The following is a 12,286-nucleotide window of genomic DNA, read 5'->3' as shown; positions in this document are numbered from 1 at the left end:
AAAAATCTAACATTTGCATTCACATACTGGATCTCTACATCTGACACTGACTATTTTATAAAAAAAATACAAATATTTTAGTTTTTATGATTAATATAATACATTATGTCAACAAATAATAATATATAATACGTCGGCGTATTTTTTGCAAAAATATTACATGTGCTAAGTTTAACAATGAACAACCCTTAAACTACAACTATATTTTATAATTATAAATCCCAATACTTAATCATTATGTGCAATGTTTAGATATTTCAAAATATATACAAAATTAAGATGATATTTTTTCCATATCAAATTTAAATTATAACCACACTTATAACTTTAAGATAACATAATATAAAATCTATACATTTGATCAAAAAAGTTTTTTATTTCCCCGTGCTTGGCACGGGTCACTACACTAGTAAATTTAATCTAAATAATTTGGGATTTTTGTCAAAAGAAAATCATTTAATGTCTAATCTTATGTGTCATATTTCTAATGATATTTATACCCATTAAACTAAAACAAATTAATATAAATTTAAAAATATAATTAATGACTCATATGAATTAAAAACAAAAATATTTCTATAAAAGGAATATAACGTAAATACTATAAATAATTTAAAGGAATCACTTTTTTTTAAATCTGGCATTTACAATACTAAAAATTAAATGAGAATTTTTATTGGCATTTAATTTGGAATTTAAATTTTTGCAAAACCTTAAATAAGGACATTTAGTCTTATTTATATCTTCTTTCTCTTTCTCTTTTTAATTTTTTTTTTGTTACAAATTCTTTCTCATTTCTATTGTTGGGGTTTTCTTCTCTACCAAAATAAATTTCATAGCTTCTATTGCATTCTTCCTTGCCCTTTCTTGCATTTTCTCTTTGATTTCTTTCTCTTTCTTTTTTGAGGGAGATTTCTTTCTCTTTCTAAAATTTTCATTTGTATGGCTTTTACTTTTTCCATATATATATGATGTCTAACTTCCAGTTTGTTTTGATTGTTTTCTTTCAATTTCATGAATGAAATTCTATGGTCTATATTTTTTGTATAATTTATATTGTGGTGCATTTATCGATTAATGTTGTTTTAAAACAAAATACAATTTAGTCATGTAATTAACCACACATTTAGCATTTTGACTTCTTCATGCTTTTATTATGGTATGGTGCATTAATACTACCAACAAATGAAAATGGAATTTAATCAATGCATAATCAAATACTATTTAAAACAAGTTTCCATTTCAATGGCTGTGCATATGACCTTCATTCTTATCTACATATAAATATAAAATTTCAAAATTTTAAAATCTATATTAGCAGTATAGAATTAAATTCGATCCTCCATTTCAACCACATCTAATCTAATTGACTCTGGTTTTAGAAATTTATTTGATTTCCAATGCTTTTTTTTGTTACAATAGAGGAAAAAAGAGAAGAAAGAAAACCAAAAACAAAAGGGCACTACTCCCTAACAAATACTACACCTCATGCATTAGCAAGGAGCAGATTATACAAATTAATCGGAGGTTCATATAACGTCACAAACAGATAGTTGGACTGCACTCTATCTTAGCAAGAATATCTGCATGCATATTACATTTTCGAAGAGTATAGTAACGTCACAAACAGATGGTTGGACTGCACTCTATCTTATTGTAGTCTTAATGAAATTCATTTGCATAAACTACTTAATTTTTATGTATAGTAACTAATTGATTCGTTAAGCATCCATCTGAGGGTACCGTTATAGAATACAACAGATGTAAATATATTTGTTTCAGAAAACCAAGTTTATATTAAAATAAGATGTTAGGAGTTCATATGTCATGTACGTTTTTTTTGGTACAACATAAGACATGTACTTTATGTGACAAATAGAAAAGCGAGTCGTATTTGAATCAAGTCAGTGATATTGATGAGAGCATTTACATTTTTGTCAACAGTTTGTCACTGAAATTTTCAATTGAGTTTGACAAGATTTACTTTGTATAGAAAAAAATGGTGAGTTAGTTCAAACATTGGACTGTCATACAGGTTAGTCTACAAATATATTTTGCACTGCTAAATGAACTACATATGAAAATAAATGAAAGGCAAATACAGGGTGTTCATGGGAGCAATGTTGTCATTAGTGCCGGTACCATGGAATAGCGTAGTGGTGGTAGGGTTCCGGCAAGATGCTTTTGACTCACAAGTTGCCGCTAGCAATAGCAGTGTTTGAGGTTGCTATTTGCTGCCCCAAACCTCTGTCACATCTGACTTTAGGGTTTCAAGGTGAAATTTCTCAAATCATTTTTCTTAAAACCGTTATCTTTTTTTAAGGATGTACATGTCAATTCGAACCCTTTTTATGTTCTAATTTTATTCCATTGTAGGATCTTTAATTCTTAGGTATGAAAGAATCTTAAATTTTGATATTTTGATATTTTTTATTTTTTATGTTTACTTTGTACTATGTTTTTAGTCTTTGAAAAAATGGCTACCGCTATACCAGTGACGAATCTAATCGAAATTTTATGAGGGGACAAAATTATATAGAAAAAATAAAAAATATTTTTACGATTATTATCTTTACATTTTTTTTTATTGTTTATAAAACTATGTGTGTAGTTGCTATAAAGATTGAAAGTGTCAAAACAAGCAAAATAAATTTAAATATCAAATGATATTTTTGTCTTTAATATATCTGCTAATACTTTTCGCAAATAAACTATTTAGGGTAACTAAATCTACTTTATTAGTGTAGCAAAATATAAAAATACACTAAATTATAAAATAATTAAATGAACTAAAGAAAATTGGGTAGCCAAGGCCACCCCGACACGACAATACCCTCCACCCCTGTATACCCTATCACATTTTAAGAGTCGGTGTTATGCAATGTTATATGGGATTAAAAACATAGCATGGGGAAAGAAAGATAATAATGTGATTTGAACATAGAGCATCTCCAATGGAGAGTCCTTTACTTAACATAGACCTAAACCTAACAAGGACCTCTTTGAAGGAAGAAAAAGTTAGTATTTATTAGTTACCGACCATTATATAAGGACTCTCTCTTCAACAAATAACGGCTCCAACAATCATAATAAGAAATAATGTAGATAAATGTCAGTTCTACCATCTCAAATTCATGTGATTTTTATTGTTTTCAATTTCTTTTTATTTATTTTATAAATGCACACATTAAAGTACATATTAGTCGGATCAATTTAAGGACTCTTTTTAATTTACTACCATTTGAATCATTGAATCCTTATTCAAAATTTTCTTAAAAAAATTATAAATAAATGATGTGTACATGTGAGACTCAGTTAAAGATTCTTTTTAGTTTACTACTGTTGTAGATGTTCCAAATAACCTTCGCTAGAACATTCGGTGAAATTAACATTCACTAGAAGATTGTATCTACGAATATAGATATATGGTGGATTTGGTTAGATGTCACATTTTCTCTCTATTCAATGTTGTACTTTTGACTACCTCTGATTGTTTTGTTAATATATCCAAATTCTGATATAAGTCTGCTATTGTTGTGTCTTTGCACGGTAATAATGATAATGCAACATATGGACAATGAAGTTTGTTGTTTTTTTTAACATCATACATTTTTCATTGTTGATTTTTTTATTTAAAAAATTTTTCAACCATTTTTTATACCAACACAATCTTGAATAATTTCTAAAAAAATTAATCCTAGAGATTGAGAAAGAATATTTGATTCCCTTAAAAAAGAGAGAAAGTGTAATATCCCGTTCGTCAGCTAATGGAAGTTTTATCTGTTAAATGTGTCAGAGGACTAAGATTCATGGAAAGTGAGTATGACGAAAATGTTAAGTACGAGGGAAGCTAATATTAGGTGATATCAGTCAAGTATGGACTTATGTATCAGAGCCAGGTAAACGCGACTAATGCGAAGGGTATTTTGGGTAATTGCTCGCAAGGGAGTATATAAGTGTTTTGGGGCCAAAATTATTCATTTTCCACTTCTCTTTCTCTCTCTAGGTTTTGAGAGAAAGAATTCTCTCCTCCTTCTCTCTAAGATGGCGCCACCCTTCCCTCTCCAATCAATCCTAGGCTTTCCAAATCATGCAAGAGGTGATCAAACAAGAATCATAGAAGCTTCAAGGACAAGAAACAACAAAGAGAAAGGATTGAACAAGGATTCTTGGCCTAGGGTTTGATCTTGGAAAAGCTTGGAACTTGAGGAATCACAAGGATTATGTTAGGTGAGTTCTTAGATAGAACCCTCCCTTGGGATTATGTGTTTATTTTGCAAGAAAACATGAATTATGTTAAGATTAGAAAATATTAGGATTTTATCCCCTTGCCTTGATCTTGCTTTGTACATGTTAATATGGCTATGAAAGATGTTTTAGAATGTATATATATGTTGCTGGATGTTTTGGTGCATTGCAGGAACCATTAGGATGAGTTTTGGGTCAAAAATAGCAAAATTTGTACCACAGTCCCGAAGAACCACGCTATTAGCGAAATATACGCTAATAGCGAAATTCTTCAGCAAGGGCTACGCCCCAGCTGCGCTAATAGCGTGGCTCTCTGGATGGGCCAGCATGCTTTGGCCTGTTGGTCCATTCTAGGGTCCGTGGTGCGTTCCGATGCTTTTCTTTCATCGTTTTATAACTTTGTAACCCCAAAACAACATCTAATCAATGCACATAACATCAAGCAACCTCGAATCAAGAATCATGGTGATCTTAACATGTACATCAAGAAAGGCACAAGAGAGTTTAAGCCGATTTATTCGGGTAGTGAGCATTAAGGAAGGGAAGAACTAGAGCCTCGACATAGTAGTCGAGAACTAGCAAGTTTAGCATGAAATCCCTAAGTATGTTAAGTATAGGAATGAACCTAAGTAAGTAAGACGCGAAGCGTAATCTCTTCGCATATGATCATGTATGATTAGTTAGCACATTAAGCCATGGATTGATTAGTTAATCTCTCCACTAAGAATAAGAATGTATAAGTTTACCGCCAACCGGATCGACTCAAGGGTCCGAGGTAATAAGCAAGCATGTATGAATATGTTTATGTATATGTACGACAAGACTGTGAATTAATAAGTAGGTGGCATGTCTCTTGCTATCCACATCAGGGGGATACAAGAGGTTCTCGATCTAAGGGGAACGATTCAAGCCGTAAGGGACCCGCATGTCACTGAAATTAACAAGACGTAGGTGTTCGTGTCTCTTGTTATCCACGCCAGGGGGATACGGGAGGTTCTCGACCTAAGGGGAACGGTTTAAGCCGCAAGGGACCCGCACGACACCGAGGGAGTCCGATGTACGTACATCGGTCATGTATGGGATTGATCTCGGGGTTACTCCACCCGGGACTATCCGTAAAATGAACCAAGATAATAATTGTTTGTTCAACGCTAACCTAATGAATGAACTTATGCACGACTATGTATGTTATGTTTATGATTATGTTCATGAGTATGTAAGAGTGATTACAAGTATGATTAAGTTATGAGCAAGGGCATTAGATGCCATAAGACATGTGCAAGTTATGTAGAGAACAAGTAAAGTATGTTATGCCGATGACGATCTTAGGTTTCCCCTATTCGTCCGGTTTAGAATCGTGCCATGATTATGTATGTTTAGGCCTCGATATGTAGAGCGTATCTTTGGCAATGCGGTTTTAGGTTCCCCTCGACCGCCATGACACGTATAGGAAGTGAAGCCTATAACAAGTTAAGGTAAGAGTATGACGGCTCTAGTATGCACTACCGTCTAAGCATGCAAGTCCCCACACACGTATAATCAACCGTCAGGTTGTAAAGTAGACACGTGGTGACCGTAGGTTTCCCTTGAGGTTGCCTATAGCCTAGGATTAGGTGGAACTCACTGAGACATTATGTCTCATCCCAATCCTTATTTGTTTCAGATAAGCAGGACGCTATGCAAGCTTGAAGTCGGATGAATGTTTCAGCAAGTGTGCGTTCGTGTCGCTGCAGGATGCTTTGGATATTGAAGGATGAAATTATATATATGTATAGTTGTGATGTTTATGTGTTTTATGTACGAACGCAATTTGTTGTATAAATATTCATTCGTGTGTAATTTATGTTGTAAAATTTTAATGTATCCAGTACTAATATTAACACACGTGCTAGACTTTCTAGATACGTCTGGTATGGGTGTTACAATTGGTATCAGAGCAGGTCGATTCAGACCGTGCCTTGGGTCATTAAATTACAACTAAGGTAGTGGGACCATTGGGTTCCGGGTAAATGTTCTATTTGTCATTGTTAGTTGAGCCTGATCAACTCAATTTAACATTCGACGATTAGGACGGATGCTTGAGAGCTGAATAGGACCCTGGAGGAATGAAGTATGTGATGAAGATGCACTGGAAAGTGTGAACTCAGAAGTAAGAACTCAGATAAGTATTAGTAAGAGTTTGATCGTGCCAAAAGGTGGCCGGTGAACTAACCAAGCACAAGAGTGAATCCTCCGGGAATGTAAGGCATGTTAAGAAGGAATGTTCCAACAGTGTTGGGTAAGATGTTAATGATATTTCGTGTACCCGTAAGTGAAGAAGTTGGATATATGTATCTAACCAGGACGGAAAGTTTCGGTAAGAATTGTTGTGGAACAGAATTATGATATTCTGGAATGCAGTACAAGGATACAAGATAGTGAGAAGTCGACATATGTTGACGGAGTTAGCAGGCTCTCAGGAATAACAACATGTGAATGAAGTTAAGGTTTTATGTGGAAGTTATGTTAAGTGCTATGAGGAACAAGACATTAGTTTCTAATGTGCCTTGAATTGAACCGAATGATGTTAATGCTTGCCATGCAAAGGTTATAAAATTGCTTTAAGAGATTGGAAGGAATGATATGCATTGGGATACTTGAGGAAATAAGATTTTTATGTAAAATATGATTTTTGGAAAACTGTGCTGAAGAAACCACGCCAATAGCGAAAATTTCGCTAATAGCGAAATTACTCCAGAGGATTTCGCTAATAGCGAACCTGGAGCGAAAATTTTCAGTTTTTCCAAAAACTGTCATTTCGTCTCTAGGGCTTTAGTAGCTATTGGGGGTTGTTTTCACAATCTTTTATGTAACCAACACTCTCTATAACATCAAGTATCGAATGCACATCACCTCCTATGATTTCTAAGGAAGAAAATGCATGGACAAGTATTAACGGAATCAATCCGGTTTAAGGTAGTATTGGAAGTTAATGTGTCAAGAACAAGCCAAGATCAAGAGTATAAAAGTTCCGGCATTTAGAAGAAAAGTCACCGGTGTTTATGCATGAGTTAGTAAGTAAGAAATTAAGCGGTGCAAAGTTATGAGAAATCACAAGATTCACGGATTATGTGGAAATATGACGTATCTCTCGAACCTATGTTTTGCTTAATAGACTTGCTAAGGCTCGATACGATGTTGAATTATAAAGTTTAAATAATTTTAGAAAGATTTATGCGTATGGGTGATTGAAGTTGACGTTTTGAAAATTCACGAGATTTTTCTAGGAACCAGGTTGCTTCGACACTCGTAGAGCGGGCTAGACTTATTAGAGTCTAGGTTTGATAGCGCGTATGTGTTATCAACTCGTTCTATGATTTTAGAGCAACGGACGGGGCCTAAACTCGATATATTTATAAAATAGAAAATCATCAACGTCAATGACCTGTGCGCTAGTTAACGAAGTTTCTTTAAAAGAAAAATTAATGAGCAAGCATTGGTATGATTAAGCAAAATATAGTTGGCGAGAATGCGAAGGTACAAGGAGTAGATATTTAAGAAAGTCATGTTCAAGTGCTAAATGGGTTAGTTAATGGGATTTGAGTTACTCGAAACAGGTTCAAATATGATATGTATGGTAAATGCAACCAGCAAGAACATAAGGTTTACCCCCAAGTCAAGTATTATGAGCATAAGATAAGTTATCATGAGTTTTATTCTTACAAGGCAGTGGTTAGGACAGGTGTGAGGTTATGTCGTTGTTTGCAACATGGAAGATCTTGAGAATAGTTCTAGAAGTAAGTATTCTAGTGGTAAGCAAGAATTGAAGTCTCAATTGCTCTAACGGGTTAGAGTATTAGTTTAAGCCAACCGGTGGGAATCAGAGTAGCGCCATGGAAGTTAATCATTAAACACGAAACATGGGAATTTTAGTATGTATGAAGCTTCTTGAAGAATATTCGGTTAGTAAGGCAAGTTTAGCAGATGCATCATAAGACAAACGAGGAGTTCTCAATGTGATAAGTAAGTATGGATGTTTATATAAGATAGCATTGGCTAAGGTAAAAGTTTCAAATATGTGCCATCACCTAAGTAAGATGATAATGGGAAGTATGTAAGGTTCAGAAGGTTACATTTTGTGACTCAAGTAAAGAATCAAAGCATCAAGAATGATAACCGGGTTCCGGAAAAGGTATTAACGCTCAAGCGATAACTAAATGAGATAATGTGGAGAATCAAGTTTAGTGTTCGGAAGAAGAGGAATAAGTTTATGTTAAGAGGTCCAAGGATTTCCTGTGGATATGTAAGCGGTATGGCAAGTATGTATATCGGTTAAACAAGGGAAGAATTTATCTTCGAAGTTAAGCATGTTATCATAAGAGAGAAGCAACTTTTGAGTGTTGTGTAAAGAGATTCATACTCATGTTTGCAATACTTGTTGAGTGAAAACGATACTTGTTAGGACACGTCAATCCATGATTTTACAACCTTTAAGACTAAGATTGGTATTATGGAACTTGGGAACGATGTTTTTATTTAAACTTATGAAATTATACATTTTTGAAACTGATGAGATACGTCGTAAGTGAACTCACTTAAGACGTACAAACTTCAGGACCAACTCGTCGTGGACAAGTTTTGGACGAGTTGTAAAATCTTTTTCCAAAATATCGAAACTCGTCCGGTGGTTCTGAGGTTCCTTATACAATCAGTTTTGGAAATGATAAAATCTTTTTAGTTATGTATAAATTCGTTCCAAGAACCCGAATACCAAAGTTTAAGAAAAAATTTCTTTAAGGAAGATTTTAGAACACGTATCGTTATCATTTAACAAAAGATGGCACTTGAAAGTATGTACATGTTATGGAAACGACAATGTTTATATGAAGCCAATATCATGTAGGATACACGGAAGTGTGTTAAGAGTGTACGATGTATGTGCAAGTGGATGTGCTAATAAGTTTCAAGAGCATGTGAACCACGATGTTAATTAATAGATTATCAGATGAAGTGGTGAGTTGATTTCACTTTTTCATGTCAAGCTATATAAGTTACCCCTCAGTACGGGTGATAAGATGCAATAAGATTGCAATAAGATCGAAGATTTCCTAAGACTCAGGAAGAGATAAGTGATCCGTGGAATTGTTTATATGAGTAATATAAGTAAAAAGCATGTGCCTCAAGGTACAGTAAGATTATGTATTCATGATAAGATGTAGGTATGAAATATGTTTTAAAGTTACAAGTAAGCGCTGCAGGGCAAACCTGGTTTCCATAGGATTCCAGTTAAAAGGCAAATCCTGAGTGTTCATGTTTATGGTAATATATTTTTACAAGAATGTTTATGTTAAGCGGGTAAGATATATTCTGAAACAATGAGTTTATGTTAGCATGGAATGTCCCAAGTCATGGTGTACTAAGATAACATCAAAGTTTAAGTGATATTAAGATCAAGAAAGCTATATACTTACGTATATGAATCAAGAAACAAGACGGAACACAAGTCATGATGAACTTCTTGGAAATGTTTGAATGGAAAATGTTTGGCTCAGACCATAGATGGTAAATTTTTGTCATGATAAGTGGTAGTGATCTCTAAATTTCGAGGACGAAATTTTTTTTAAGGGGGGTAGAATGTAATATCCCGTTCGTCAGCTAATGGAAGTTTTATCTGTTAAATGTGTCAGAGGACTAAGATTCATGGAAAGTGAGTATGACGAAAATGTTAAGTACGAGGGAAGCTAATATTAGGTGATATCAGTCAAGTATGGACTTATGTATCAGAGCCAGGTAAACGCGACTAATGCGAAGGGTATTTTGGGTAATTGCTCGCAAGGGAGTATATAAGTGTTTTGGGGCCAAAATTATTCATTTTCCACTTCTCTTTCTCTCTCTAGGTTTTGAGAGAAAGAATTCTCTCCTCCTTCTCTCTAAGATGGCGCCACCCTTCCCTCTCCAATCAATCCTAGGCTTTCCAAATCATGCAAGAGGTGATCAAACAAGAATCATAGAAGCTTCAAGGACAAGAAACAACAAAGAGAAAGGATTGAACAAGGATTCTTGGCCTAGGGTTTGATCTTGGAAAAGCTTGGAACTTGAGGAATCACAAGGATTATGTTAGGTGAGTTCTTAGATAGAACCCTCCCTTGGGATTATGTGTTTATTTTGCAAGAAAACATGAATTATGTTAAGATTAGAAAATATTAGGATTTTATCCCCTTGCCTTGATCTTGCTTTGTACATGTTAATATGGCTATGAAAGATGTTTTAGAATGTATATATATGTTGCTGGATGTTTTGGTGCATTGCAGGAACCATTAGGATGAGTTTTGGGTCAAAAATAGCAAAATTTGTACCACAGTCCCGAAGAACCACGCTATTAGCGAAATATACGCTAATAGCGAAATTCTTCAGCAAGGGCTACGCCCCAGCTGCGCTAATAGCGTGGCTCTCTGGATGGGCCAGCATGCTTTGGCCTGTTGGTCCATTCTAGGGTCCGTGGTGCGTTCCGATGCTTTTCTTTCATCGTTTTATAACTTTGTAACCCCAAAACAACATCTAATCAATGCACATAACATCAAGCAACCTCGAATCAAGAATCATGGTGATCTTAACATGTACATCAAGAAAGGCACAAGAGAGTTTAAGCCGATTTATTCGGGTAGTGAGCATTAAGGAAGGGAAGAACTAGAGCCTCGACATAGTAGTCGAGAACTAGCAAGTTTAGCATGAAATCCCTAAGTATGTTAAGTATAGGAATGAACCTAAGTAAGTAAGACGCGAAGCGTAATCTCTTCGCATATGATCATGTATGATTAGTTAGCACATTAAGCCATGGATTGATTAGTTAATCTCTCCACTAAGAATAAGAATGTATAAGTTTACCGCCAACCGGATCGACTCAAGGGTCCGAGGTAATAAGCAAGCATGTATGAATATGTTTATGTATATGTACGACAAGACTGTGAATTAATAAGTAGGTGGCATGTCTCTTGCTATCCACATCAGGGGGATACAAGAGGTTCTCGATCTAAGGGGAACGATTCAAGCCGTAAGGGACCCGCATGTCACTGAAATTAACAAGACGTAGGTGTTCGTGTCTCTTGTTATCCACGCCAGGGGGATACGGGAGGTTCTCGACCTAAGGGGAACGGTTTAAGCCGCAAGGGACCCGCACGACACCGAGGGAGTCCGATGTACGTACATCGGTCATGTATGGGATTGATCTCGGGGTTACTCCACCCGGGACTATCCGTAAAATGAACCAAGATAATAATTGTTTGTTCAACGCTAACCTAATGAATGAACTTATGCACGACTATGTATGTTATGTTTATGATTATGTTCATGAGTATGTAAGAGTGATTACAAGTATGATTAAGTTATGAGCAAGGGCATTAGATGCCATAAGACATGTGCAAGTTATGTAGAGAACAAGTAAAGTATGTTATGCCGATGACGATCTTAGGTTTCCCCTATTCGTCCGGTTTAGAATCGTGCCATGATTATGTATGTTTAGGCCTCGATATGTAGAGCGTATCTTTGGCAATGCGGTTTTAGGTTCCCCTCGACCGCCATGACACGTATAGGAAGTGAAGCCTATAACAAGTTAAGGTAAGAGTATGACGGCTCTAGTATGCACTACCGTCTAAGCATGCAAGTCCCCACACACGTATAATCAACCGTCAGGTTGTAAAGTAGACACGTGGTGACCGTAGGTTTCCCTTGAGGTTGCCTATAGCCTAGGATTAGGTGGAACTCACTGAGACATTATGTCTCATCCCAATCCTTATTTGTTTCAGATAAGCAGGACGCTATGCAAGCTTGAAGTCGGATGAATGTTTCAGCAAGTGTGCGTTCGTGTCGCTGCAGGATGCTTTGGATATTGAAGGATGAAATTATATATATGTATAGTTGTGATGTTTATGTGTTTTATGTACGAACGCAATTTGTTGTATAAATATTCATTCGTGTGTAATTTATGTTGTAAAATTTTAATGTATCCAGTACTAATATTAACACACGTGCTAGACTTTCTAGATACGTCTGGTATGGGTGT

At 35.2% G+C, this 12,286-nt stretch overlaps 2 long non-coding RNA genes across 2 annotated transcripts; both read left to right on the top strand.

The window, feature by feature from the left end:
- The first annotated feature begins 3,790 nt into the window (after positions 1-3,790).
- Positions 3,791-6,166, top strand: LOC146924186 (uncharacterized). The gene is made up of 3 exons (XR_015010961.1): positions 3,791-3,899; positions 4,007-4,230; positions 5,912-6,166. It is a non-coding gene; the product is annotated as an uncharacterized LOC146924186 (long non-coding RNA).
- A 3,720-nt stretch (positions 6,167-9,886) lies between these two features.
- LOC146924185 (uncharacterized) lies at positions 9,887-12,286 on the top strand. The gene is made up of 3 exons (XR_015010960.1): positions 9,887-10,017; positions 10,125-10,348; positions 12,030-12,286. It is a non-coding gene; the product is annotated as an uncharacterized LOC146924185 (long non-coding RNA).

Source organism: Medicago sativa, chromosome 5 (assembly GCF_051527215.1).
Source record: "Medicago sativa cultivar Bolivia chromosome 5, Bolivia_mono, whole genome shotgun sequence".
In the NCBI taxonomy this organism is placed as follows: Eukaryota; Viridiplantae; Streptophyta; class Magnoliopsida; order Fabales; family Fabaceae; genus Medicago; species Medicago sativa.
This window is presented reverse-complemented; position numbering and strand designations above follow the sequence as displayed.